Source organism: Bombina bombina, chromosome 1, assembly GCF_027579735.1.
Source record: "Bombina bombina isolate aBomBom1 chromosome 1, aBomBom1.pri, whole genome shotgun sequence".
Taxonomy (NCBI): Eukaryota; Metazoa; Chordata; class Amphibia; order Anura; family Bombinatoridae; genus Bombina; species Bombina bombina.
The window spans coordinates 932,647,483-932,671,763 of record NC_069499.1 but is presented as its reverse complement, the minus strand read 5'-3'; the positions used below and the strand labels follow the sequence as shown (position 1 = coordinate 932,671,763).

Sequence of the window (24,281 nt, the reverse complement as noted above, 5' to 3'; positions counted from 1 at the left end):
TTACAAAGTCTAGTACAACTCTAGTTAGCAAAGTTCCCAGCAGATAACTGGGTATGAGTGATGGAGAGCTCCTCTTTTGAGGTGTTGGGGTTAAATACTCTAAGGCCAAAGCTAATAGGCTATCCTTTAATGTGATGAGTAAGGGCCTAAGTGTCGGGTTAGTAGGAAGAGGGTGGGGAGGTAAGGGAAAATACAGATGTGGGAAACCACTGTAGTTCTTTATGTAACTAATCCAACCAGTATGATGTTCTAGGTGGGGGGGGGGAAGCAAGTATGTGGGTTAAGGGACTAGAGCTTACCACCTAGAGAAAGATATAGAACTGAGTGGTTCTCTGTGGGCTGGGTAAAAGGATTTAGGTCCTAGTCTGAGATATACTGATATAGACGGGTTAAATTAAGCAAATATCTCCAGCTAGTTGTGTGTGTGTGAGGAATGCATAATAAAGAGGAAAACTTAAACACTCCACTCTGGGCCTGGGCACCAGAGAAACAGAAGCTGACGCAGCAGCATAAGTGATCACATTAATATGACAATGCCCCCTGTCCATAAGTTCAGCAATGGGTATATGCAGGTTTGACTGAAAAATTTAGGAGGATATAACTTTGCAGGCCAAAACCTGGGAGAGAGGCCTGCTAGGTGGCAAGGTACTGCAGCTGTCTATAGCACTTGCATGTGTTGCAGGTATGCGGGGAGGTGAGTTGAGCCGCAGTGATGCTAATATGAGCAGGCCCAGTTTATGATATGGAGCCCCGGTGCGCAGGCCCTAGATAGGGCAAGTTGAGGAGTATGTCTGAGTTCTGCAGAGGGATCTTTAGTAAAGGGCTCCAGGTGGTTGTAGAAAAAAAGGGGGGGGGGATTTTTAATACCCCAGTGAAACTGTTTGTATAAAGCACCAAAGCTGCTCCTTCACTAAGATGGCAGTCCCAGAGGGGGCCAGGGGCAGAAGGGAATGCCCGGTGAAAAGAGTCAGAACTGCAGCCTCATCAGCTCCCCCCCGCAACAGCCCACATAGAAAGGGGACCCGGGACCAGGCTGGGGTCAAAGGGTAAATGAGGGTCACTTACGTAAAGTCCAAGGCTGCCGGTGAACGATGTGACTCTTGGCTGCGGGGGCTTCAAAAGGCTGAAAGTTCAGCAGGCCGCGGGGGTAAGATGGCGGCTCTCTCCTGTATCCTGATCCACTCTGTTAGGGACCCCCGGCAGGTGAGCTAGTGTTGGGGTGGACCGGAGACTTATCTCTTCTTATCCGGCTTGAGCCGCAGTCGCCACTGCTCTCTGTGTTGGTGGGTAGTGGAAGCCGACAGTGCTCGTCGGGAGGCCTCAGATGAGGCCACGTGGGTGCCGTGTAACGGCCGTCTCAAAGCCTGATCTGCGGTGAGTAGCGGGTGATAGTGAGAGCACCGGAGCGGAGCCCCGACCCTCCGGTGCAGGAGAATAGAGTTCTGAGCGGCACGACAGTTAGTACTTGCTGGGTAGGAACTCCACACTCAGCCGGGCAGACCTCCCGGTGTTCCGCTCCAAGGCCCTGAGGTATGGGTCGCAGGTACAGTTAGGCGGTGTCACAGACGAGTGCAGCAGGTCCCCGGAGCGGAGCCCCGACCCTCCGGAGGACAGATGCTGAGGTGAGACTTGGATATCGTTCTGCGGGTGGGTTTCCCGCCGCAAGCTGCCGGTCTGATGGCGGGTGTTGTAAGGCCACACAAACTTGGTCAGGGACCTCCGAGAAGCAGCCCCTCTCCTCCTGGGGTATGTCGGAGTGTTGTATAGTTGCTGGCTGGCGAGTTTAGGTAGGCTGGAGCTAGTTAAAATACAAATTTTTAGCTTTTGATCAATAGTCTCTGGAAGAGCTCCAGCTACATGCGACTATACAGAATGGCGGTTAGCTCCGCCCCCAAGGGTTAATTTTTTAACCAGGCACGTTAGCTGTGAAAATATGTGCTAGGGAGTACTTAAAGGGACAATATACACTCATTTTCATATAACTGCATGTAATAGACACTACTATAAAGAATAAGATGCACAGATACTGATATAAAAATCCAGTATAAAACTGTTTAAAAACTTACTTAGAAGCTCTCAGTTTGGCTCTGTTGAAAAGGCAGCTGGAAAGCCCACTGCAAGTGGGAGATAAGACACTCCCCCCTCCCCCTTCTTTTGCATATGAAAAGACCCTTTACACAAACATGAGCAAGCTGGAGAAGGTAGCTGACGGTATTCTCATAAAACTTTGGGGCTTGGTTAGGAGTATGAAAATCAGAGCAATGTTATTTAAAAATAAGCAAAACTATACATTTATTTAAAAAAAACGTTATGGGCTATATAAATAGATCATCTACAAAACATTTATGCAAAGAAAAAATTAGTGTATAATGTCCCTTTAAGGACTGGTAGGCAGGAAGTGAACTTCTTACCTGATTTTCTTGTCTTCCCACCCATCCCACCCTTATTTTCAGTATATTCTTTTTCAGGTTCAGTGGTGCTCGGACATCTGTGGTCGACACAAAGTCTTGTGTAACTGACCTTAGAGTCCACACTAGCTGGGAGCTGAATACTCATTTGGACCTTTGTAAGTTCAACGTCTCTTAATTGAATGGAGCCTCCCTTGAGAACTAACAGACTTTTGGCTTGGAGACCGTTGACCTTAGAGGTTTGGAGGATCTGCAACCCCTTTTTGTGTGACAGTTAAGGTGGTGTCACCTTCCATTAGACTGCAAGGGGTGCGGCATTTTATTCAAAAAGGGGGTCAACCAGCAGTAGAGTGCAATACACAGTGGTACAATAGATAATGTTAGTGCTGGGGTCTAGTGTTCCGGTGGCCCACTACACAATCCCCCTTAGCCTGTTCTGACCTGGAAAAGGGGGGCACCCCTTTTTTCCTTAGGACGGCCGCACCCCTTAGTGGGGGTTTTAAGACATTTGCTGGTCAGTAGAGTAAAATTGATGACAGTAGTTTAATGGTTAATTTATGGTTATTAAATAAAGTTAACCCTTTCCCCACAGCAGGACGGGTTATTTTCGCAAAGATGAGCTCTGGTGTTTGTTGTTGTGATGTTTTGAAAATAAATGCATTGAAACATACTGAAGTAATATTGAATTATTTAGACAACATGTTTTACTTTGGAATTTTCAGCAGGGAATGCTGCTCTGCTTGGGACTAAATTAACAAGATGCCGAGTGTACTATATGTATTAGCTGAGGAGCTGAAGGATTCTGCAGAGGTCATTCAGTGGGTCTGGGACAATTTGTCTGCTCCAGAGCAGGCATCTAAAATAAGAGAGAGGGGAAAAGGTAATATTGCTACACTAAAATAAATAGCTCTGATAAAACTGCTGAATAGCCTTAAATAGAGAAAAGGGAATTGGAAAACAAAGGTGAATATTATAAACACACACTCCTTGTCACTTGGTAGATGTAATGTATTTTCTCAATTAAAGAAATTAATACCTAATAAAAGTGGAAGGGGAAAGCAGAAATTATGTTTAAGGTATTACTTTAGTGCCACCTACTGGTGAATAATAAAATAGCCAGAGAAATGTTAAACGGTCATAAAAGTCAAAATCAAACTTTTATAATAAAGATACATAGAATTAGTGTCCAATTTAGTTAGTTTAGTTTCATAACATTTATCTCTTTCTTTTGGTATTATTTGCTGAATCTTAGCTCCTTTCTATAAGGACATACTGAATCAAGCTCAGGATCTTGCAAAAAGTCATACTTGTTTAATGTACTATTCTAGTGGCGGGGGTTGGGCCTATTATACAGCCTCTAATACTCCCTTTGACTTAATTAGAGGGCTATGAGACTATTCATGTGAAAAAAAGAGATACCCTCTTATAAATAACGGATCACATTGCCCTCTAATATGCAGGTGATAACCATGGTAATGATGATCACCTGTCCAAAGTAGTCAAAATTGAGGCCTAGATTACAAGTGGAGCACTACTCATAGCACAGGATGTTCTATACATATTGCAGCCCTGTGCTAACCATCTTTTATTACAAGACAATGGTAAAATAGTAGAATGTAATTATATATACCAGTATAATACTACAAAAATAACTGTAAGCTTCTTACAAATATAATCACAAAAAGTGCTGCCCCCTCCCAACCTGCCACCCTAGTTAAGTGCCTAGTTTGCCCAGGCCAAAATACGCACCTGGTGTGTAAATCTGTATGTATATATATATATATATATATATATATATATATATATATATATATATATATATATATATATATATATATACATATATATATATATATATATATATATATATATATATATATATATATGTGTGTGTGTATGTGCATATGTATGTATGTGTGCACATACATATGTACACACATACACACAGTATGTGTGCACATACATATGTACACACATACACACATACAAATCCACACAAACACACACACACACACATATATATATATATATATATATATATATATATATATATATATATATATATATATATATATATATACATGCATAAATACATACAGACACACACACCATTGGATGCTTCACAGTTCAACGCCTTGTATATATACAGTTTTTTTAATTCAAATATATTGTAAGACAGGGCAGGGGTCTACAAATTTGTTTAAAATTAAGGAGCCAGTAAGAATAATTAGGAGACAGTCATACTTTTAGGAGCCATACAGTGTTGTTTGTATATAGAAATATAGAAACAAAATATATACTAGGTAGTTAGGAGCCAGGTGTAAAATTCTAGGAGCCAGTGGCTACCTAGCTCCTGGGTTTGTCGAGCCCTGGTGTAAGACTTTGTTAAGATCTCCATTATATCTTTTTCTAGCGTGCTTTTGGTTTAGTGCACTTTCTGGTTAGCACTCAAACAAAAGCCAGAACCTGAGTTTTGTAGCGCACCCCATAGAAGTCTATTAGGTGAGGAGTTTAGTCTTTATTTTTTGCATTTGATATGGTGGCATTTTGCCATATTATGGTATTTCTGCAAATTTGTTTTCCAAAAATGATTGGTCTGCTGAAAAAAATTATAATTTGTGTGAGTTCCTTACAGCTGAGCTAATAACACAGCAACTAGCAGCAATTGGATGTCAGTTTTTTTATATTTATCTAGGATCTGACTTTTTTATGTATTATAGATTTGTTTTATTTATTTTTAAATATTTACAATAATCACGTAAATACAGATCATCTTCTACATTAATTCTTTCAAATATTATATTAAAAAAAAGGACGATGTTTAATAGAAAATAGTAATTTAGTATAATAAAATGAACATGCAGTCTTAAAACAATATAACATCTGACATTTTTTTTTAATTTGGCAATCTTCTGATTACATATACAAGAGGCCATTTTAGTAACAGTCCTGCATTTTTTGTGGTATGGAAACAATTGGGGCTATACAGCTTAGACAGCTAGAGGTGTCATGTGTCCGCCAGGGTTGATGCAAATCAAAGAGACACTGTAGTCAGTGTTTACACCATCATTTGCTGTAATAATAATAGCTGTGTACAGTATACTGAAAAATAACAAAAAAGGAAACAGTTTTCTGTTTTACATTAGCAGGAATAACATGTAGAAATATAAAATAATGAACCAGAATCTGCCATAATAGTCCTGCTGTGTAATAGATTTGTATTCCTGCACAAGGTTACCTCAGCAACAGCTCCTGCATATATCCAACAATCACTGTGCAGAATGTAGGAGGGTAAAGGTTCGGAACTCCACAAAATACACTCCAGTCTCTCTGGGGACATCAGGAAAAAAAATGTCAAACATAAATTATTGGAGAAGAAGGCAAAATAAATAATGATAGATCATTGCAAATGTGTGTTTTTTTTCACCATTAATAATTGAACCTTTTATGGAGACTTCCTTGTTGTTGTATTGGAAATAATTTTCAATACCTACCATTTTCTTTATTGAAATACCAATTAATTTTTCCTATGTTTAGAGGGAGTGTACCAAAATGATTGACAGTTCTAGGAGTATAGGAGGTCAAGTTAATAAAAACATGGTATGAAATTTGTGCTCTGTATCTTAAAGTCTGTACCTTCATTATTTTTTATCCGAAGTTGCAGAAGTAGCATTTTGTTAGCAATGCTGTAGTAATAAACACACATACATGACTCAACATTTTCATAATTGAGGTGATCTTCCATCTTGAATATACAGCAGTCTAACATGACCTGGTACATCTCTTTGGGGCACTCAGCTGGACAAGCTAGACGCTCATTTTTCTCAATGAAAGCCATGACTTCTGGACCCTTGTCATTTCTTACAGGGCTTTTCCCCATAGCTGAAGGCCTCCCACATGGTTACTCCATAGCTCCAAACATCACTACGACTAGAAAACTTTCTGAAGTTAATACATTCAGGGCCATACCAATTTAAAGGCCATTTCCAGCAGAACGAGCCTTGTAGTAGCTATCATCTGCTGCCAAAACATTGGAGAGACCAAAGTCACTGATCTTGGCATAATGTTGATTGACCAGAAGGACATTATATGCTGCAAGGTCACAATGCCCAAAGTCTCTCTCCACTAGATACTTTATTCCTATGACCACCTGGTGCATGAGCTCTACTATATTACTGACAGGAATCTGATCCTTTTTGCTTGACAAGAATTTGTTGAGGGGCCTGCCTGATGTCCTCTCCATAACCAGAATTAGGCTCTCTGCCTGGCACACTCTTATCATCCTTACAATGAAAGGATTGTCCAACTGATGCATGATCTCAGGTTCTTTCATCATTTCATGATCTCCATCTTCAGGCCTTTTATCGCCACATCAATCTGGCGCTTTCTCGTCTTGTAAACTCCTTTCTTGACACATCCAAAGTTTCCTGAATGCAGTTCAACTTCATCAATGAGAAGCAGATCTCTGTTTAAGAAAAGCTTGCGTTCCCTCAGCTCCTCTGGGTCACTGTAAGGACTCACATAAACACTGGTATCCATAGGAAAGATTTGGCGAGTGTCTTTTAATGGTTCCGGTGTATACCATCATGGTTTGATCTCCTATTACCAGGGATGGATGGTGGTGCATTAGCTAGTCCCATTGGTGTGTTGGCATTTGGACAGACCTCTTTTAATACAGTTACTAGACCATCATTTTTGAGTTTCAAGTACTCCACAAGCTCTATGCCGCGACTGCAGCAGTGACTAGTGGGGATGCCTGAAGGGCCTTCCCCAACACCACAACAAAAACCGGCAGATCAGTCCTCTTGTTTGGCCAGCCCAGAAGCTTACTTTTTATTTTGTATAGACAGGCACAAAACAAAAATGTTGCTGTAAATTAATCTACTATGTAGAAAAGATGTCTAATCCTCATGTATTGCAGCGAGTCACATAACCATTTCCCCCCTAAATATACAGATAAGGCAGAAAACTAGTTTAACACAATCTTAAAACATCTCAAGACAAACACCTAAAGTATTAAATAGAATCTTGGCAAAGGAACAAAGAAACAATAGATATAACAGTTATGCTTTAGTTGTACTTTTGTTTATAAAGTCCAAGATGTTATTGTGAACTTGCTCTCAATGGCATCTGGTCACCTTTTGTTACAACATATAACACAATACACTCTGTGTAAAAAATAAATGATTTGTATGATTTGCCTGACAAATACTGACTCTTACATTCATAGATAACTTTAGCAGCTCATACAGGCCTAGGTTACAAGTGGAGTGTAAAAATGGTAGCACTATGTTGCTCTAACCTCGCTAAAGCACAATCCATAGTGGTCCCATTTTTATTTACACATTACAAGTTGAAAGTAAAATGGTAGCACTCGACAGAAAACCTCAAACTATCTATATATCTTTAAAAAATGTGGCTTTAAACAACACAATAGCAGCTGTTTTGCCTTTACATCCTTTTTTTCAAGGTTAATGTATATTTTTTTTTTATTTGGAAAAAAACAAACTATGCAAACAGAAAAACAAATATATGCTTATTAAAGGGACACTGAACCCAAATTTTTTCTTTCGTGATTCAGATAGAGCATGCAAATGTAAGCAACTTTCTAATTTACTCCTATTATCAAATTTTCTTTATCCTCTTGGTATCTTTATTTGAAATGCAAGAAGGTAAGCTTAGATGCCGGCCCATTTTTGGTGAACAACCTGGGTTGTCCTTGCTGATGGGGGGATAAATTCATCCACCAATCAAAAAATGCTGTCCAGAGTCTGAACCAAAAAAAAAGCTCAGATGACTTTTTTTTCAAATAAAGATAGCAAGAGAATAAAGAAAAAATTATAATATGAGTAAATTGCATGCTCTATCTGAATCACAAAAGAAAAAAATTGGGTTCAGTGTCCCTTTAATAAAGTTCATCCAACATGAATACTACATTCCCTTTAAGACACTTTTTACTGATCCCTCGTTGCATTGGAATGCCTTGAAGTATATTCAGCATTCTGATTTCTAGTATATGCAATTCTGGCACAGAAAATGGGACAGCCTCTCAATGTATCAAATCAGTGGTTTCACCCTAATGAGGTTTACAAAGAAGCTCTTTAAAGGAATACTAATCTCATTTTTGTTTCTTTAATGATTCAGATAAAACAAACAATTTTAAGTAACTTTCTAATTTAATCCTATGATCAATTTTTTTTGTTCTCTTGCTTTCTTTATTTAAAAAGCAGGAATGAAAAACTTAGGAGCCGGCCCACTTTTGGACAAAATGTAGTCCTAATATTTCTAGTTAGAAGCCTGGGAGGTGCTAGAGGCTTTAGTGTTCTTTTCTATTTCTATTATTTACTATTATATTGACTACCTACATAGGGCTAGATCACAAGTGGAGCGCTAAATTATTATGCATCCGCAAACAGGTAAATTTGCCCGTTCGCGGGCGTGCAATAAATAACCAGCCATTACAAGTGGCTGGTTATGCTACCACAAGCTCGCTGTAGCAATTAGTGCTCAGAAAATTAATTAGAGATTAGACAGTCAAGTCCAAAAAAAAACTTTCATGATTTAAATAGGGCATGCAATTTTAAACAACTTCCCAATTTACTTTTATCACCAATTTTGCTTTGTTCTCTTGGTATTCTTAGTTGAAAGCTAAAGCTAGGAGGTTCATATGCTAATTTCTTAGACCTTGAAGACTGCCTCTAATCTAAATACATTTTGACCACTAGAGGGCATTAGTTCACATGTTTCATATAGATAACATTGAGCTCATGCACGTAAAGTGACCTAGGAGTGAGCACTGATTGGCTAAACTGCATGTCTGTCAAAAGAACTGAAATAAGGGGGCAGTCAGCAGAGGATTAGATACAAGATAATTACATAGGTAAAACGTGTATTATTATAACTGTGTTAGATATGCAAAACTGGGGAATGGGTAATAAAGGGATTATCTTTCTTTTTAAACAACAAAAATTCTGGTGTTGACTGTCCCTTTAATGTTCTAAAAGTGCCCCATATGCACTCAAAATAAAGGGCATTATATTTTTTATTTAAAAAAAGTTGCACTAGGCAGTTTTGGGGCTTTAAAGTTGGTGGGTGTTAGAAAAAAAAGGCACTGAAAAGTGCCTTTACATTGCGGTCTATGAGAACTGTGTGTTCCCAGTAAATATCAGTAAATATATATGTATATGCTTATATACATATATATTTATGTGTTAATAGTTTTAACACATAAATATCTTTTAAGAGTTAGCTACTGCATCTGGCCAAATGGGAGAAGCCCAGGTACCACGTCAAGGTCTCTCCGAAAACCTGGGTCCCTTATACAGCCAAACCATGCACGCTCTCAATCAAACAAAGTGGGAACAACTCAAGGGTGCACAGGCCTTTGTAATCACCCTAGACATATACAAAAGATGGACGGGGAGTGCACTCTCAGACTAGACTGAGTACACATCCTATGACCCTGCAACATGCACAGCCCTGAGTGCTTAATAGCACTCTCAGGCAGCTGCACTGTCCCCAGAGTCCCAGGCAGTTAACCCAGACAAGTCTGGGTGCAAGGCTCATAGGGAAAATTACAAAACAAATTAACACAACAAGAGGAAGTCCATCACTCACTTGCAAGCTCACAGCTAAGATTAAAAGCAAAAATGGAAGAGTTAGTTGTTGCATCTTGCCAAATGGGAAAAGCCCAGGTACCACGTCAAGATCTCTCCCAAAACCTGGGTCCATAATACAGCCATACAGATGCAAGCTCTCAATCAAACAAACTGGGAACAAGTGAAGGGTCCACAGGCTTATGTAATCACCCTAGACATATACAAAATATGGAAGGGGACTGCGCTTTCAGACTGTACTGGATACACAACACATCCTATGACCCTGCAACATGCACAGCCCTGGGTACTCAATAGCACTCACAGGTAGCTGTACCGTCCCCAGAGTCCCAGGCAGTTAACCCCAGACAAGTCTGGGTGCAAGTCCCATAGGGAAAATTACAAAACAAATTAGCGTCTTTATAATGACGGTGTTCCAAGACTAAATGCCCAGTCACACATGTAGATTTGACATTCATATCTTCCCAGATTTTAGCACTACCACATTGCAAAGATGAAGAGACTAACAATACATTGCAATTTCAAAATCATAAATAATGTATAGGTGGGGGTTTCCAGTCAGCATTGTCACCACAAAATATAACAAAACAGCAATAAACAAAATGGCTGCAGATATTCAAGAGCACTTGGCTAAAAGAGTAATTTCTGTCTCTGCTGCAACTAGGTGTACTGTGCCTTTAAGGAGGCCTAGAAGATCAATTAGGCCTCAATTGCAGTAGTCTATATTAGCTCTGTGTTTGTAGCATGTGGTTGCTTGTGTATTGAGCTACTGAACCTCTTACTCTGGCAAATACTACTTGGACATACTGGTTTGACTTCTGCATCACCTGACTACACTTTTGTACCTCTACCCTGGATACCTCTGCTATCAGAAGATCTGCATTAAAGGGACATAAAACAAGTTGGGATAGAGACAAAATATAATAATATGTACTTTAATTACTTTACCTACAAATTTATACTCCAGTGTCTCGCCATTAACACTTTCTTTTTAGTTTCTGAATGGTAAAACTCTAGCTCCCCCCACAAATTTCCTTCTATGGTTGTATCTATATCTATTGTTGTTTTAGTAGAATGCAAAAATGCATAAGGATTATCTGCTGGAGCATGCCTAGAAGATGTGAACTCAGTTGAAATACAATGTTTGTGTCTATGTAATTAGTTTTGCTTATTTTTGAAAGAAAAAAAAAATACTTGCCAGCAATTTTTTAAAACATTTTTTATGCAAACTATTTTTAATTAATTAGCCCTTTTAGGATATACACAGATCTCAACCTGCTTTATGTCCCTTTAAGTATTTATGCAAGTCACATTTATCTGGTTAGTGAGACTAAACTTATACAAAGATATGTCTTCCACTGATATGGATCCTTCAAAAGGGATTTCGAGAACTGTAAGTAGATCGTTGGGGGTCAGTGTTTGTTTTTTTTAAGGGTTTTTTGGGTGGGTTTTATTTTTAGTTTAGGGTCTGGGCATGTAAAAGAGCTAAATGCCCTTTTAAGGGCAATGCCCATACAAATGCCCTTTTCAGGGCAATGGGGAACTTAGTTTTTTTTAGATAGTTATTTTATTTGGGGGGGTTGGTTCTGGGGTGGTAGGTTTTACTGTTGGGGGGTGTTTGTATTTTTTTTACAGGTAAAATAGCTGATTTCTTTGGGGCAATGCTCCACAAAAGGCCCTTTTAAGGGCCATTGGTAGTTTATTGTAGGCTAGGGTTTTTTTTTATTTTGGGTGGCTTTTTTATTTTGATAGGGATATTAGATTAGATGTAATTCTTTTTTATTTTTGATAATTTGTTTCTTATTTTTCGTAATTTAGTGTTTTGTTTTTTTTGCAATTTAGTTATTTTATTTTTTTTGTAATTAGATACTTTTTGTAATTTTTTAGAGTAGTGTTAGTATTTTTTAAATGTGTAGTTTAGTTTAATTTAATTGATAGTTAGTTTAATTGTTGTTTATTAATTATCTTAGTTTAATTGTTAGTTTAAAATTAGTTTATTTAATTTGACAGGTAAGTTTTAATTTAATTTAAGATAGGGAAATTGTAATTTTAATATAAAGTTAGGGGGTCGTTAGGTTTAGGGGTTAATAGGTTTATTATAGCGGCAGTGTGGGCAGACGGCAGATTAGGGGTTAATAATATTTAAATAATGTTTGCGATGCGGGAGGGCGGCGGTTTAGTGGATATTAGGTTTATTATAGTGGTGACGATGTCGGGGATTGGCGAAATAGGGGTTAATACATTTTAATAGTGGCGGCGATGTCTGGAGAGGCAGATTAGGGGTTAATACATTTATTATAGTGTTTGCGATGCGGGAGGGCCTCGGTTTAGGGGTTAATAGGTAGTTTATGGGTGTTAGTGTACTTTTTAGCACTTTTGTTATGAGTTTTATGCTACAGCTTTGTAAAGTAAAACGCATAACTACTGACTTTAGATGGCGGTACGGATCTTGTCAGTATAGGGTGTACCGCTCACTTTTTGGCCTCCCAGCAAACTCGTAATAACGGCGCTATGGGAGTCCCATTGAAAAAGGATGTTTTTAAAAGTGCGGTACTGAAGTTGCGTGACAGGGCCATAACGCTGCTTTTTCACTCATAACTCGCAATCTAGCGGACAGGGGGTTAGGCCTGTGGAAGATTATATTGCTTAATTCTCAGGTAGATTACGAGTTTTGCGTTATTGCTTTTAACGCTGAAAAAATGGCAATTTCAGCGTAATGGCAGTAACGCAGCTATTGCGAGTCGTGTCTGATTAGCTATGCCGCAAGCATTTTAGCCTGTAATGCAACTTCCATTCCACACTCAAAAAAAATTACGTTTTTGCGTGGAATTTTCATAGTGTCGGTATTACAGGTTGTGCGGTGAGGCTAAAAAGCTTGCGTTACAGCCTATACCGACACAATCTATACGGCCATCTGAGACCAGTGGTTATGAGTTTTGTACCCCAAAAATGCTTCACAAAACTCATAACTAAAGTGTTACAAAGTACACTAACACCCATAAACTACCTATTAACCTCTAAACCGCCACCTTCCTGCATCACAAACACTATTTAAAACTTATTAACCCTAATCTGCCGCCCACCCACATCACAACTATTAAATAAATGTATTAACCCCTAATCTGCCGCTCCCGACATCGCTGACACTAATAAAAATGATTAACCCCTATTCCACCGCTCCCCGACATCACAGCCACTATAATAAAGTCATTGACCCCTATTCCGCCGCTCCCTGACATCACTGCCACTATAATAAAGTTATTAACCCCTAAACCTCCGGCCTCCCACATCTCCGCCACAAAATAAACCTATTAACCCCTAAACTGCCGGTCCCCCACATCGGAAAACAATACATTAAACTATTAACCCCTAAACCTAACACCCCCTAACTTTAAATTAATATTACAATATAACTATATTTAAATAAATAAAAACTTATATGTGAAATAAAAATAACCCTAACATTAAACTATAAATTAACCTAACCTTACAATTCTAATAAAATAAAAAATACTACCAATTACAAATTTAAAACCATCCTAACACCATGAAAAAAAATTAAAAAATCTAAAATTACACTAAATTCCAAAAAATAAAAAAACACTAAGCTTACAAAAAATAATAAACAAACTATAAAAAATAAAAACAATTACACCTAATCTAATAGCCCTATAAAGATAAAAAAGCCCCCCCCCCCCAAAAAAAAAACTCCCCCTAGCCTACAATAAACTACCAAAAGGGCCTTTTGTAGGGCATTGCCCTAAGTTAAACAGCTCTTTTACCTGTAAAAAAAAATATAAGGCCCCCCAAAAGTAAACCCCACCACCCAACCAACCCCCCATAATAAAAAAACATAACTCTAAAAAAAAACTAAGCTACCCATTGCCCCTAAAGGGGAATTTGTATGGGCATTGCCCTTAAAAGGGCATTCAGCTCTTTTTCATTGCCCTTAAAAGGGCATTTAGCACTTTTTCAAAAGCCCAAACCCTAATCTGAAAAAAACAAAAAACAAAAAAAAAACAACATAATTTATGTAAGAACTTACCTGATAAATTCATTTCTTTCATATTGGCAAGAGTCCATGAGCTAGTGACGTATGGGATATACAATCCTACCAGGAGGGGCAACGTTTCCCAAACCTCAAAATGCCTATAAATACACCCCTCACCACACCCACAATTCAGTTTAACGAATAGCCAAGTAGTGGGGTAATAAAGAAAGGAGTAAAAAGCATCAACAAAGTAATTTGGAAATAATTGTACATAAAATCTTTATACAAAAAAATCATAACCACCATAAAAAAGGGTGGGCCTCGTGGACTCTTGCCAATATGAAATAAATTAATTTATCAGGTAAGTTCTTACATAAATTATGTTTTCTTTCATGTAATTGGCAAGAGTATATGAGCTAGTGATGTATGGGATAGCAATACCCAAGATGTGGAACTCCACGCAAGAGTCACTAGAGAGGGAGGGATAAAACAAAAACAGTAATTTTCCGCTGAAAAAAATTAATCCACAACCGAAAATATAAGTCTATTCTCATAAATGAAAAGAAAAACTTAAAACATAAGTAGAATAATCAAACTGAAACAGCTGCCTGAAGAACTTTTCTACCAAAAACTGCTTCCGAAGAAGCAAATACATAAAAACGGTAGAATTTAGTAAATTTATGCAAAGAAGACCAAGTTGCTGCTTTGCAAATCTGATCAACTGAAGCTTCATTCTTAAAAGCCCACAAAGTGGAGACTGATCTAGAAGAATGAGCTGTAATTCTCTGAGGCGGGGCTTGACCTGACTCCAAATAAGCTTGATGAATCAAAAGCTTTAAGCACGAAGCCAAGGAAACAGCAGAAGCCTTCTGACCTTTCCTAGAACCAGAAAATATAACAAATAGACTAGAAGTCTTCCTGAAATCTTTACTAGCTTCAACATAATATTTCAAAGCTCTTACCACATCCAAAGAATGTAAGGATCTCTCCAAAGAATTCTTAGGATTAGGACACAAAGGAAAGGACAACAATTTATCTATTAATGTTTTTAGAATTCACAACCTTAGGTAAGAATTTAAATGAAGTCTGCAAAACCACCTTATCCTGATGAAAAATCAGAAAAGGAGATTCACAAGAGAGAGCGCATAATTCAGAAACTCTTCTAGCGGAAGAGATGGCCAAAAGAAACAACACTTTCCAAGAAAGTAGTTTAATGTCCAAAGGATGCATAGGCTCAAACGGAGGAGCCTGTAAAGCCTTCAAAACTAAATTAAGACTCCAAGGAGGAGAGATTGATTTCATGACAGGCTTGATACGAACCAAAGCCTGCACAAAACAATGAATATCAGGAAGTTTAGCAATCTTTCTGTGAAAAAAAATAGAAAGAGCAGAGATTTATCCAAACCATCCTAAAGAAACTGTAAAATGCTAGGAATTCTAAAAGAATGCCAAGAGAATTTATGAGAACACCATGAAATGTAAGTCTTCCAAACTCGATAATAAATCTTTCTAGAAACAGATTTACGAGCCTGCAACATAGTATTAATCACTGAGTCAGAGAAACCTCTATGACTAAGCACTAAGCATTCAATTTCCATACCTTCAAATTTAATGATTTGAGATCCTGATGGAAAAATGGACCTTGAGATAGAAGGTCCGGCCTTAATGGAAGTGGCCAAGGTTGGCAACTGGACATCCGAACAAGATTTGCATACCAAAACCTGTGAGGCCATGCTGGAGCCACCAGCAGCACAAACGATTGCTCCATGATGATTTTGGAGATCACTCTTGAAAGAAAAAATAGAGGCGGGAAAATATAAGCAGGTTGATAACACCAAGGAAGTGTCAATGCATCCACTGCTTCCGCCTGAGGATCCCTGGACCTGGACAGGTACCTGGGAAGTTTTTTGTCTAGATGAGATGCCCTCAGATCTATTTCTGGAAGTCCCCACATCTGAACAATTTGAGAAAACACATCTGGGTGGAGAGACCACTCTCCCGGATGTAAAGTCTGACGACTGAGGTAATCCGCTTCCCAGTTGTCTATACCTGGGATATGAACCGCAGAAATTAGACAGGAGCTGGATTCTGCCCAAACAAGTATCCGGGATACTTCTTTCATAGCTTGAGGACTGTGAGTCCCACCCTGATGATTGACATATGCCACAGTTGTGATATTGTCTGTCTGAAAACAAATGAATGGTTCTCTCTTCAACAGAGGCCAAAACTGAGCCCTGAGAATCGCACGGAGTTCCAAAATATTGATTGGTAATCTCGCTCTTGAGATTTCCAAACCCTTTGTGCTGTCAGAGATCCCCAAACAGCTCCCCAACCTGAAAGACTTGCATCTGTTGTGATCACAGTCCGGGTTGGACGGACAAAAGAGGCCCCTAAAATTAGTCAGAGAAAGTCGAACATTGGGATTTAAGGATATTAATTGTGATATCCTTGTATAATCCTTGCACCATTGGTTCAGCATACAAAGCTGGAGAGGTCTCATATGAAAACGAGCAAAGGGGATCGCGTCCGATGCTGCAGTCATGAGACCTAAAACTTACATGCACATAGCTATTGAAGGGAATGACTGAGACTGAAGGTTCCGACAGGCTGCAACCAATTTCAAACATCTCTTGTCTGTTAGAGACAAAGTCATGGACACTGAAGCTATCTGGAAAAAAAAAAAAAGGTTACCTTTGTCTGAGGAATCAAAGAACTTTTTGGTAAATTAATCCTCCAACCATGTCTTCGAAGAAACACTAGTTGATTTGTGTGAGATTCTGCAGAACGTAAAGACTGAGCAAGTACCAAGATATCGTCCAAATAAGGAAATACCGCAATACCCCGCTCTCTGATTACAGAGAGTAGGGCACCTAGAACCTTTGAAAAGATTCTTGGAGCTGTCGCTAGGCCAAAAGGAAGAGCAACAAATTGGTAATGCTTGTCTAGAAAAGAGAATCTCAGGAACTGATAGTGATCTGGATGAATTGGAATATGAAGATATGCATCCTGTAAGTCTATTGTGGACATATAATGCCCTTGCTGAACAAAAGTCAGAATAGTCCTTATAGTCACCATTTTGAAAGTTGGTACTCTTACATATCGATTCAAAATCTTTAGATCCAAAACTGGTCTGAATGAATTTTCTTTCTTTGGAACAATGAATAGATTTGAATAAAACCCCAGACCCTGTTCCTGAAATGGAACTGGCATGATTACCCCTGATAACTCCAGGTCTGAAACACACTTCAGGAAAGCCTGAGCCTTTACTGGGTTTGCCGGAATGCGTGAGAGAAAAAATCTTCTCACAGGTGGTCTTACTCTGAATCCTTTTCTGTACCCCTGAGAGACAATACTCTGAATCCAATGATTTTGGACTGAACTGATGCAAAATGTTAATCTGCCCCCTACCAGCTGAGCTGGAATGAGGGCTGCACCTTCATGCGGACTTGGGGGCTGGTTTTGATCTCTTAAATGGCTTGGATTTATTCCAATTTGAAGAAGGCTTCCAATTGGAAGCAGATTCCTTGGGGGAAGGATTAGGTTTCTGTTCCTTATTTTGTCGAAAGGAATAAAAATGCTTAGAAGCTTTAGATTTACCCTTAGGTCTTTTATCCTGAGGCAAAAAAACTCCCTTCCCCCCAGTGACAGTTGAAATTATTGAATCCAATTGAGAACCAAATAATTTATTACCTTGGAAAGAAAGAGATAGCAATCTGGACTTAGAAGTCATGTCAGCCTTCCAAGATTTGAGCCACAAAACTCTTCTAGCTAAAATAGCTAAAGACATAGATTTAACATCAATTTTGATAATATCAAAAATGGCATCACAAATGAAATTATTAGCATTTTGAATCAACTTAACAATGCTAGACAAATCATGATCCGATACTTGTTGCGCTAAAGTTTCCAACCAAAAAGTTGAAGCAGCTGCAACATCAGCCAAAGAAATTGCAGTCCTAAGAAGATGACTTGAATATAAATAAGCTTTCCTTAGATAAGATTCAAGTTTCCTATCTAAAGGATCTTTAAAAGAAGTACTATCTTCTAGGAATAGTAGTATGTTTAGCAAGAGTAGAGATAGCCCCATCAACTTTGGTGATCTTTTCCCAAAACTCCAATCTAACTGCTGGCAAAGGATACAATTTTTTAAACCTTGAAGAAGGAATAAAAGAGGCACTATGCCTATTCCATTCCTTAGAAATCATATCAGAAATAGCATCAGGAACTGGAAAAACCTCTGGAATAACCACAGGAGGTTTATAAACGGAATTTAAACGTTTACTAGTTTTAATATCAAGAGGACTAGTTTCCTCCATATCTAATGTAATCAACACTTCTTTTAACAAAGAACAAATATACTCTATTTTAAATAAATAAGAGGATTTGTCAGTGTCAATATCTGAGGCAGGATCTTCTGAATCAGATAGATCCTCATCAGAGAAGGATAATTCAGTATTTTGCTGGTCATTTGAAATTTCATCAACCTTATGAGAAGTTTTAAAAGACCTTTTACGTTTATTAGAAGGCGGAATGGCAGACAAAGCCTTCTGAATAGAATCAGAAATAAATTCTTTTAAATTTACAGGTATATCTTGTGCATTAGATGTTGAGGGAACAGCAACAGGTAATGAACTACTTCTGATGGATACATTCTCTGCATATAAAAGTTTATCATGACAACTATTACAAACCACAGCTGGAGGTATAACCTCCACAAGTTTACAACAAATGCACTTAGCTTTGGCAGAACTGTTATCAGGCCACAGGGTTTCAACAGTGATTTCTGAGACAGTATCAGATTGAGACATCTTGCAAATGTAAGAGAAAAAAACAACATATAAAGCAAAATTATCAATTTCCTTATATGGCAGTTTCAGGAATGGGAAAAAATGCATAGCCCTCTGACATAGAAAAAAAGCAGGAGGCAAAAAAGACTGGGTTCTTAAATAATGAAAATATTTGGCGCCAAGTATGACGCACAACAAACAGAAAAAATATTTTTTGGCGTCAACTAAGACGCCGGAAATGTTGATTTTGCGTCAACGAACGTAACTTTGTGCCAAAAAAAATCTCGTGCCAAGAATGACGCAATAAATTTTAGCATTTTGCGCCCTCGCTTGCCTAATTCAGCCCGAGAATTTGAAAATGACAGTCAATTGAAAAAAGATTATACCCCAGGTAAGTCCTAAAAAATGCATTTCCCAGATATGAAACTGACAGTCTGCAAAAGGAAATATACTGAAACCTGAATCATGGCAAATATAAGTACAATACATATATTTAGAACTTTATATAAATACATAAAGTTCCAAACCATAGCTGAGAGTGTCTTAAGTAATAAAAACATACTTACCAGAAGACACCCATCCACATATAGCAGATAGCCAAACCAGTACTCAAACAGTTATCAGTGGAGGTAATGGAATATGAGAGTATATTGTCGATCTGAAAAGGGAGGTAGGAGATTAATCTCTACGACCGATAACAGAGAACCTATGAAATAGATCCCCGTGAGAAAAACCATTGCATTCAATAGGTGATACTCCCTTCACATCCCTCTGATATTCACTGTACTCTGAGAGGAAACGGGCTTCAAAATGCTGAGAAGTGCATATCAACTAGAAATCTTAGCACAAACTTACTTCACCGCCTCCATAGGAGGCAAAGTTTGTAAAACTGAATTGTGGGTGTGGTGAGGGGTGTATTTATAGGCATTTTGAAGTTTGGGAAACTTTGCCACTCCTGGTAGGATTGTATATCCCATATGTCACTAGCTCATGGACTCTTGCCAATTACATGAAAGAAATACCTATCATTAACCCCAGAATATCTACTCATGGTTGCTGAAGTCCGGACATCCAGGCGGCGAGAAGTCTTCATCCAGGGGGTGACATCTTCATCCATCGCGGGGGCGTCTTCTATCTTCATCCCGGCGGTGCGGAGCGGTGAAGACACCCAGCGCGGAGCGTCCTCTTCATATGGTCCCCGCTGTACACTGAAGATTCAATGCAAGGTAGCCATTTCAAAATGGCGTACCTTGCATTCCTATTGGCTGATTTGATTCTTCAAATTCAAATCAGCCAATAGGATGAGAGCTTTTAAAATCCTATTGGCTGTTCAAAAAGCCAATGGGATGAGAGCTACTGAAATCCTATTGCAGACACCTGTATGAACAGAGAGAAGAAGAGAGGCGCCTCATGGGACAGTATCGTGTCAACAGATATATCACACAGTGAGACGGCACGTAAGTATTATACTCACAAAAGTAGCGCCATGTATGAATGCCTAGTGAAGTAGGATGGGACTTTTTGTCGTCCGACAGACAAACACTCCAGTGTGTAGGGACGTAGGATCACGGAGCCCGTCAACCAATCAGCAACCACAGGCAGTCAGCGTCAGTCGTGGGAGCTGTTCCGGGAGTAGCCAATGGTTCCGACTTTGTAGCTACCCTGAGAAAAGCACAATTGTTTTAACAAAACCAGGGTAATTCTATCACAGATTGTCAGCAATGTATACTATGGGCATCCCTGGCTGATATAAGAGGTCTGTGTCCCAGGTGGAAGAGTATATGGCAGGTCAGATCACTTGATGACCTTTCGCTGTGATGGAACAATAAGTTGGCAAGACTTATTGTTCCATCACAGCGAAAGGTCATCAAGTGATCTGACCTGCCATATACTCTTCCACCTGGGACACAGACCTCTTATATCAGCCAGTGATGCCCATAGTATACATTGCTGACAATCTGTGATAGAATTACCCTGGTTTTGTTAAAACAATTGTGCTTTTCTCAGGGAAGCTACAAAGTCGGAACCATTGGCTACTCCCGGAACAGCTCCCACGACTGACGCTGACTGCCTGTGGTTGCTGATTGGTTGACGGGCTCCGTGATCCTACGTCCCTACACACTGGAGTGTTTGTCTGTCGGGCGACAAAAAGTCCCGTCCTACTTCACTAGGCATTCATACATGCTGCTACTTTTGTGAGTATAATACTTACGTGCCGTCTCACTGTGTGATATATCTGTTGGCACGATACTGTCCCATGAGGCGCCTCTCTTCTTCTCTCTGTTCATACAGATGTCTGTTCTAACTGCATTATCTAAGAGCGCTGCCTACTGCTCCGGAAGACATTGGGAACTTTCACTATTTGGACTTATTTGGGAACTTTGCGCACCTCATATAGAGACTCCTTCTACTCTATATTTTTTGAAATCCTATTGGCTGATTTGAACAAAAAGTTGTACAACTTTTTAAAACTATATATAAACAGAGATAAGGTAGTGATAGCCAACAGAATTACACTGACAGGCATAAGATAGTCACTATATTGCGTCTCATTGCTGCTACAGAAATTATAGAAGGTGCAAAACTTTTTACAATCACTGACTAATGTACACAACTGTAGCACACTAGGTATAAAAAAAACCACAACTTAAAGCAACAGTTTGTACATAATAGTCTGTAGAAGAAGAAAACAAAATAGAATTTGCTAAAAAGAAAGGATACTTTTACCACAACAATTACACTATTAAATAAAGACATATCAGAAAACCCAGAGTTAATTAACAAAGTTCTTCAGCAGCATTCTTAACCTCAGGAAATATAATCTAATAAAATACCATCCCCTGAGGTTTTACTAAAAAACGCACTTTTTAACCCAGCAAATAATAAACTTGATCATTGAGTAGTATGTGACAAAATATTCTGGGAAAAATCAGCAAAGTCAATGTGCAGTCCTAAAAAAGCCACAAGGATTTTTTTTTTCTGGGAAAAATGTGTCCTTTTAGTGCCCTGTCCTGAATACTCTGACTGCACCATTCACTCACCAAAAATCAAGGAGATATTCTAAGTCTGTTTTGGCAAACCGCCAGAAAACGAGAGAGGAAAAGGTGACTAAGAGAGGCACTTTTTATTTTTTTATTTCGTTTTTTTTAAACAAAACTGGAAGTATTCTTAAGTTACAATGCCAGACACTGCTTCAAAGTGATGAATTAATGAAAAGGAAATGCTCCCAGGAGCAAGTGATCTGCTCACAAATGGAAAGGCCTTCACAGTTCTCCCTGCAGGACCGTAAATTTCTCGAAAGAATTGTCGCGTGCTGCAGAGCTTCCTCTTGCTAGAGAGCATGGGCCACAACTGGAAACTATTTTGTTCTTTGAAAAAAAAAAAAAAAAAGGGAAAATAGAATGCTTTACTACTAAATGTATCATTCATTTTTTGTTATTTTCAATATGCAGCATTTTTAAATTTAGTGTGAACACAACACATAAATGCAGCATATATTTATATATAAAGAGTTAATAAAGTATAATTTACTAGTTTCTTGGTTTAATTGCTGCTAGACACAATACACAAATGGAAAACCAAAAAAAAAAAATTAAATTAAAAAAAACAAACACATTAGGCAATAAAAGAATATTTACTTGACTATTTGGTGTAAATTTCAAGGATATTGACTGAGAATAAAGGGACTTTATCATGCAAATGAAAGATCTCTATTTAAACATGTTAAAAAATGTATTTAAGGCTAAAATACAAGTGGTGTGCTAAGCTAACTTTAGTGCAGTGTTACAAGTTGAAAGTAAATGTGACCGCACAAAAAGTTAAACCAAGCACAACATAAATACGTTAAAATTTATATTTACACTCATATATACACTAGCTAATAAAAATTATTCATAAAAATATTATAAAAAAAGGGTTCAAAGCATATGGTATATGAAAAGGTCTAAAGGTCTTGGAGCCCTTTTCACTCAAATACCTGAAAAAAATGAAAAATCATTTTTATTGACTATTAATATATACTATTGAGTTTTATTTTGTATTTCCTGTACATATTTTACTTTTTAATGTTCTTTCGTATTTTTAAATATATATTCTTATATTTACTGTATATATATATATTTATATAGACAGCAGGCAGGTCAGCACTCACGGTTAACATTTCATCCACCCAGGGTGCTTCCATGGTATTGATAGTAGTAAAGAATGGGGATGCACTCGCCAGGATTTCCAAAGTTACCTTTAATATAACGTTCCAGGGTGTTACCCCCTTCGTCAGACAATACAAAATAACTATATATATATATATATATATATATATATATATATATATATATATATATATATATATATATATATATATATATAAAAGAAATAGAACATTTTCTTCTATGTGAAGAACACTGGCATGTAAAATATGCTACCTTCGGGTATAGTGCAAATGGTAAGTGTTAGTTTTTTTCCCCTTAGTGCACTCCATTTAAGTCTACATGAAGAAGACGTAAATGCGGTAGCGGTATCCAAAGTCCTGACGTTTGCAAGCATCAAGTTTTTCTCTCGCGCAAAAATTACTTTCAACTTGTAAAATTAACTTTCAATGCTTGTGCAATGTTAAATGCCGACAGCGTATGCTGTCGACATTTAGCGAGGTCAAGCGGACATGATTCGCTACAGCTCGACTATTAAAAGATCTACCCCAATGAGAGATTGAGAAATAGACAAAGAAAGACGAAATCAAGTTTAAAAATTGTCACATTAAGTGCCTGGACCCCATAGTCATATTGAAGCTAATGTTTTTTCCAGTTGGCACACGCACAAAAAGTAGATCTCCTGCTGTATGTCTTGATGACTAATTACAATGTGATATAGCTCTCATTACATTCACCAACAAAATATCCACCAAAAGAATTGCACTGATTTTAACTTGGTTAATAAGCCTAGTAAGAAATATTTTAGTGATTCAATTGATAAAATATCACACACACAAAAAAACTTTACGAGTTATATTATTTGGTAATTCTTTTAAAAAGTCTTTCAATACTTTTAGATTTTAGCTTAATATTAACTTTAATATAAATGGGGCCTGTATAAATAAACCTTTCTATATTATTATGTATGTATTTAAATGAAATGGAGGTGCACATAATGTCCCTTTATGAGTGAGAAGAGCAGGTGGGATAACTGGTATTTATAATGTTTAACACTCTAAACATAGTGAGGAGAAAGTAGAGGTCAAATTCAATTTTGTAAAAGTTGCAAAGAAAACAGAAACTAGTGTTTTTATTATACATCTTATATAGTTTAATAAATTAATTCTAATATATGTATATGTTACATAAAATGACTGGCAGTTTTTCATTGCTGCAATGTGTTAGTTTCTTTGATGTGTCTGGAGCTCTGAGTACTGCAGAATAAAATGACAAATGAGCTCGGCTGCCTCAAATCCATTCGTTCCAGTACAAAGGGAGAAAGGAACAAACAG

The 24,281-nt window shown here is 38.0% G+C and overlaps 1 pseudogene; it reads right to left on the bottom strand.

Annotated features, from left to right (window-relative positions):
• Nucleotides 1-5,994: 5,994 nt before the first annotated feature.
• LOC128661710 (tyrosine-protein kinase ZAP-70-like) overlaps nucleotides 5,995-24,281 on the bottom strand; it is a 40,122-nt pseudogene continuing 21,835 nt past the window's right edge.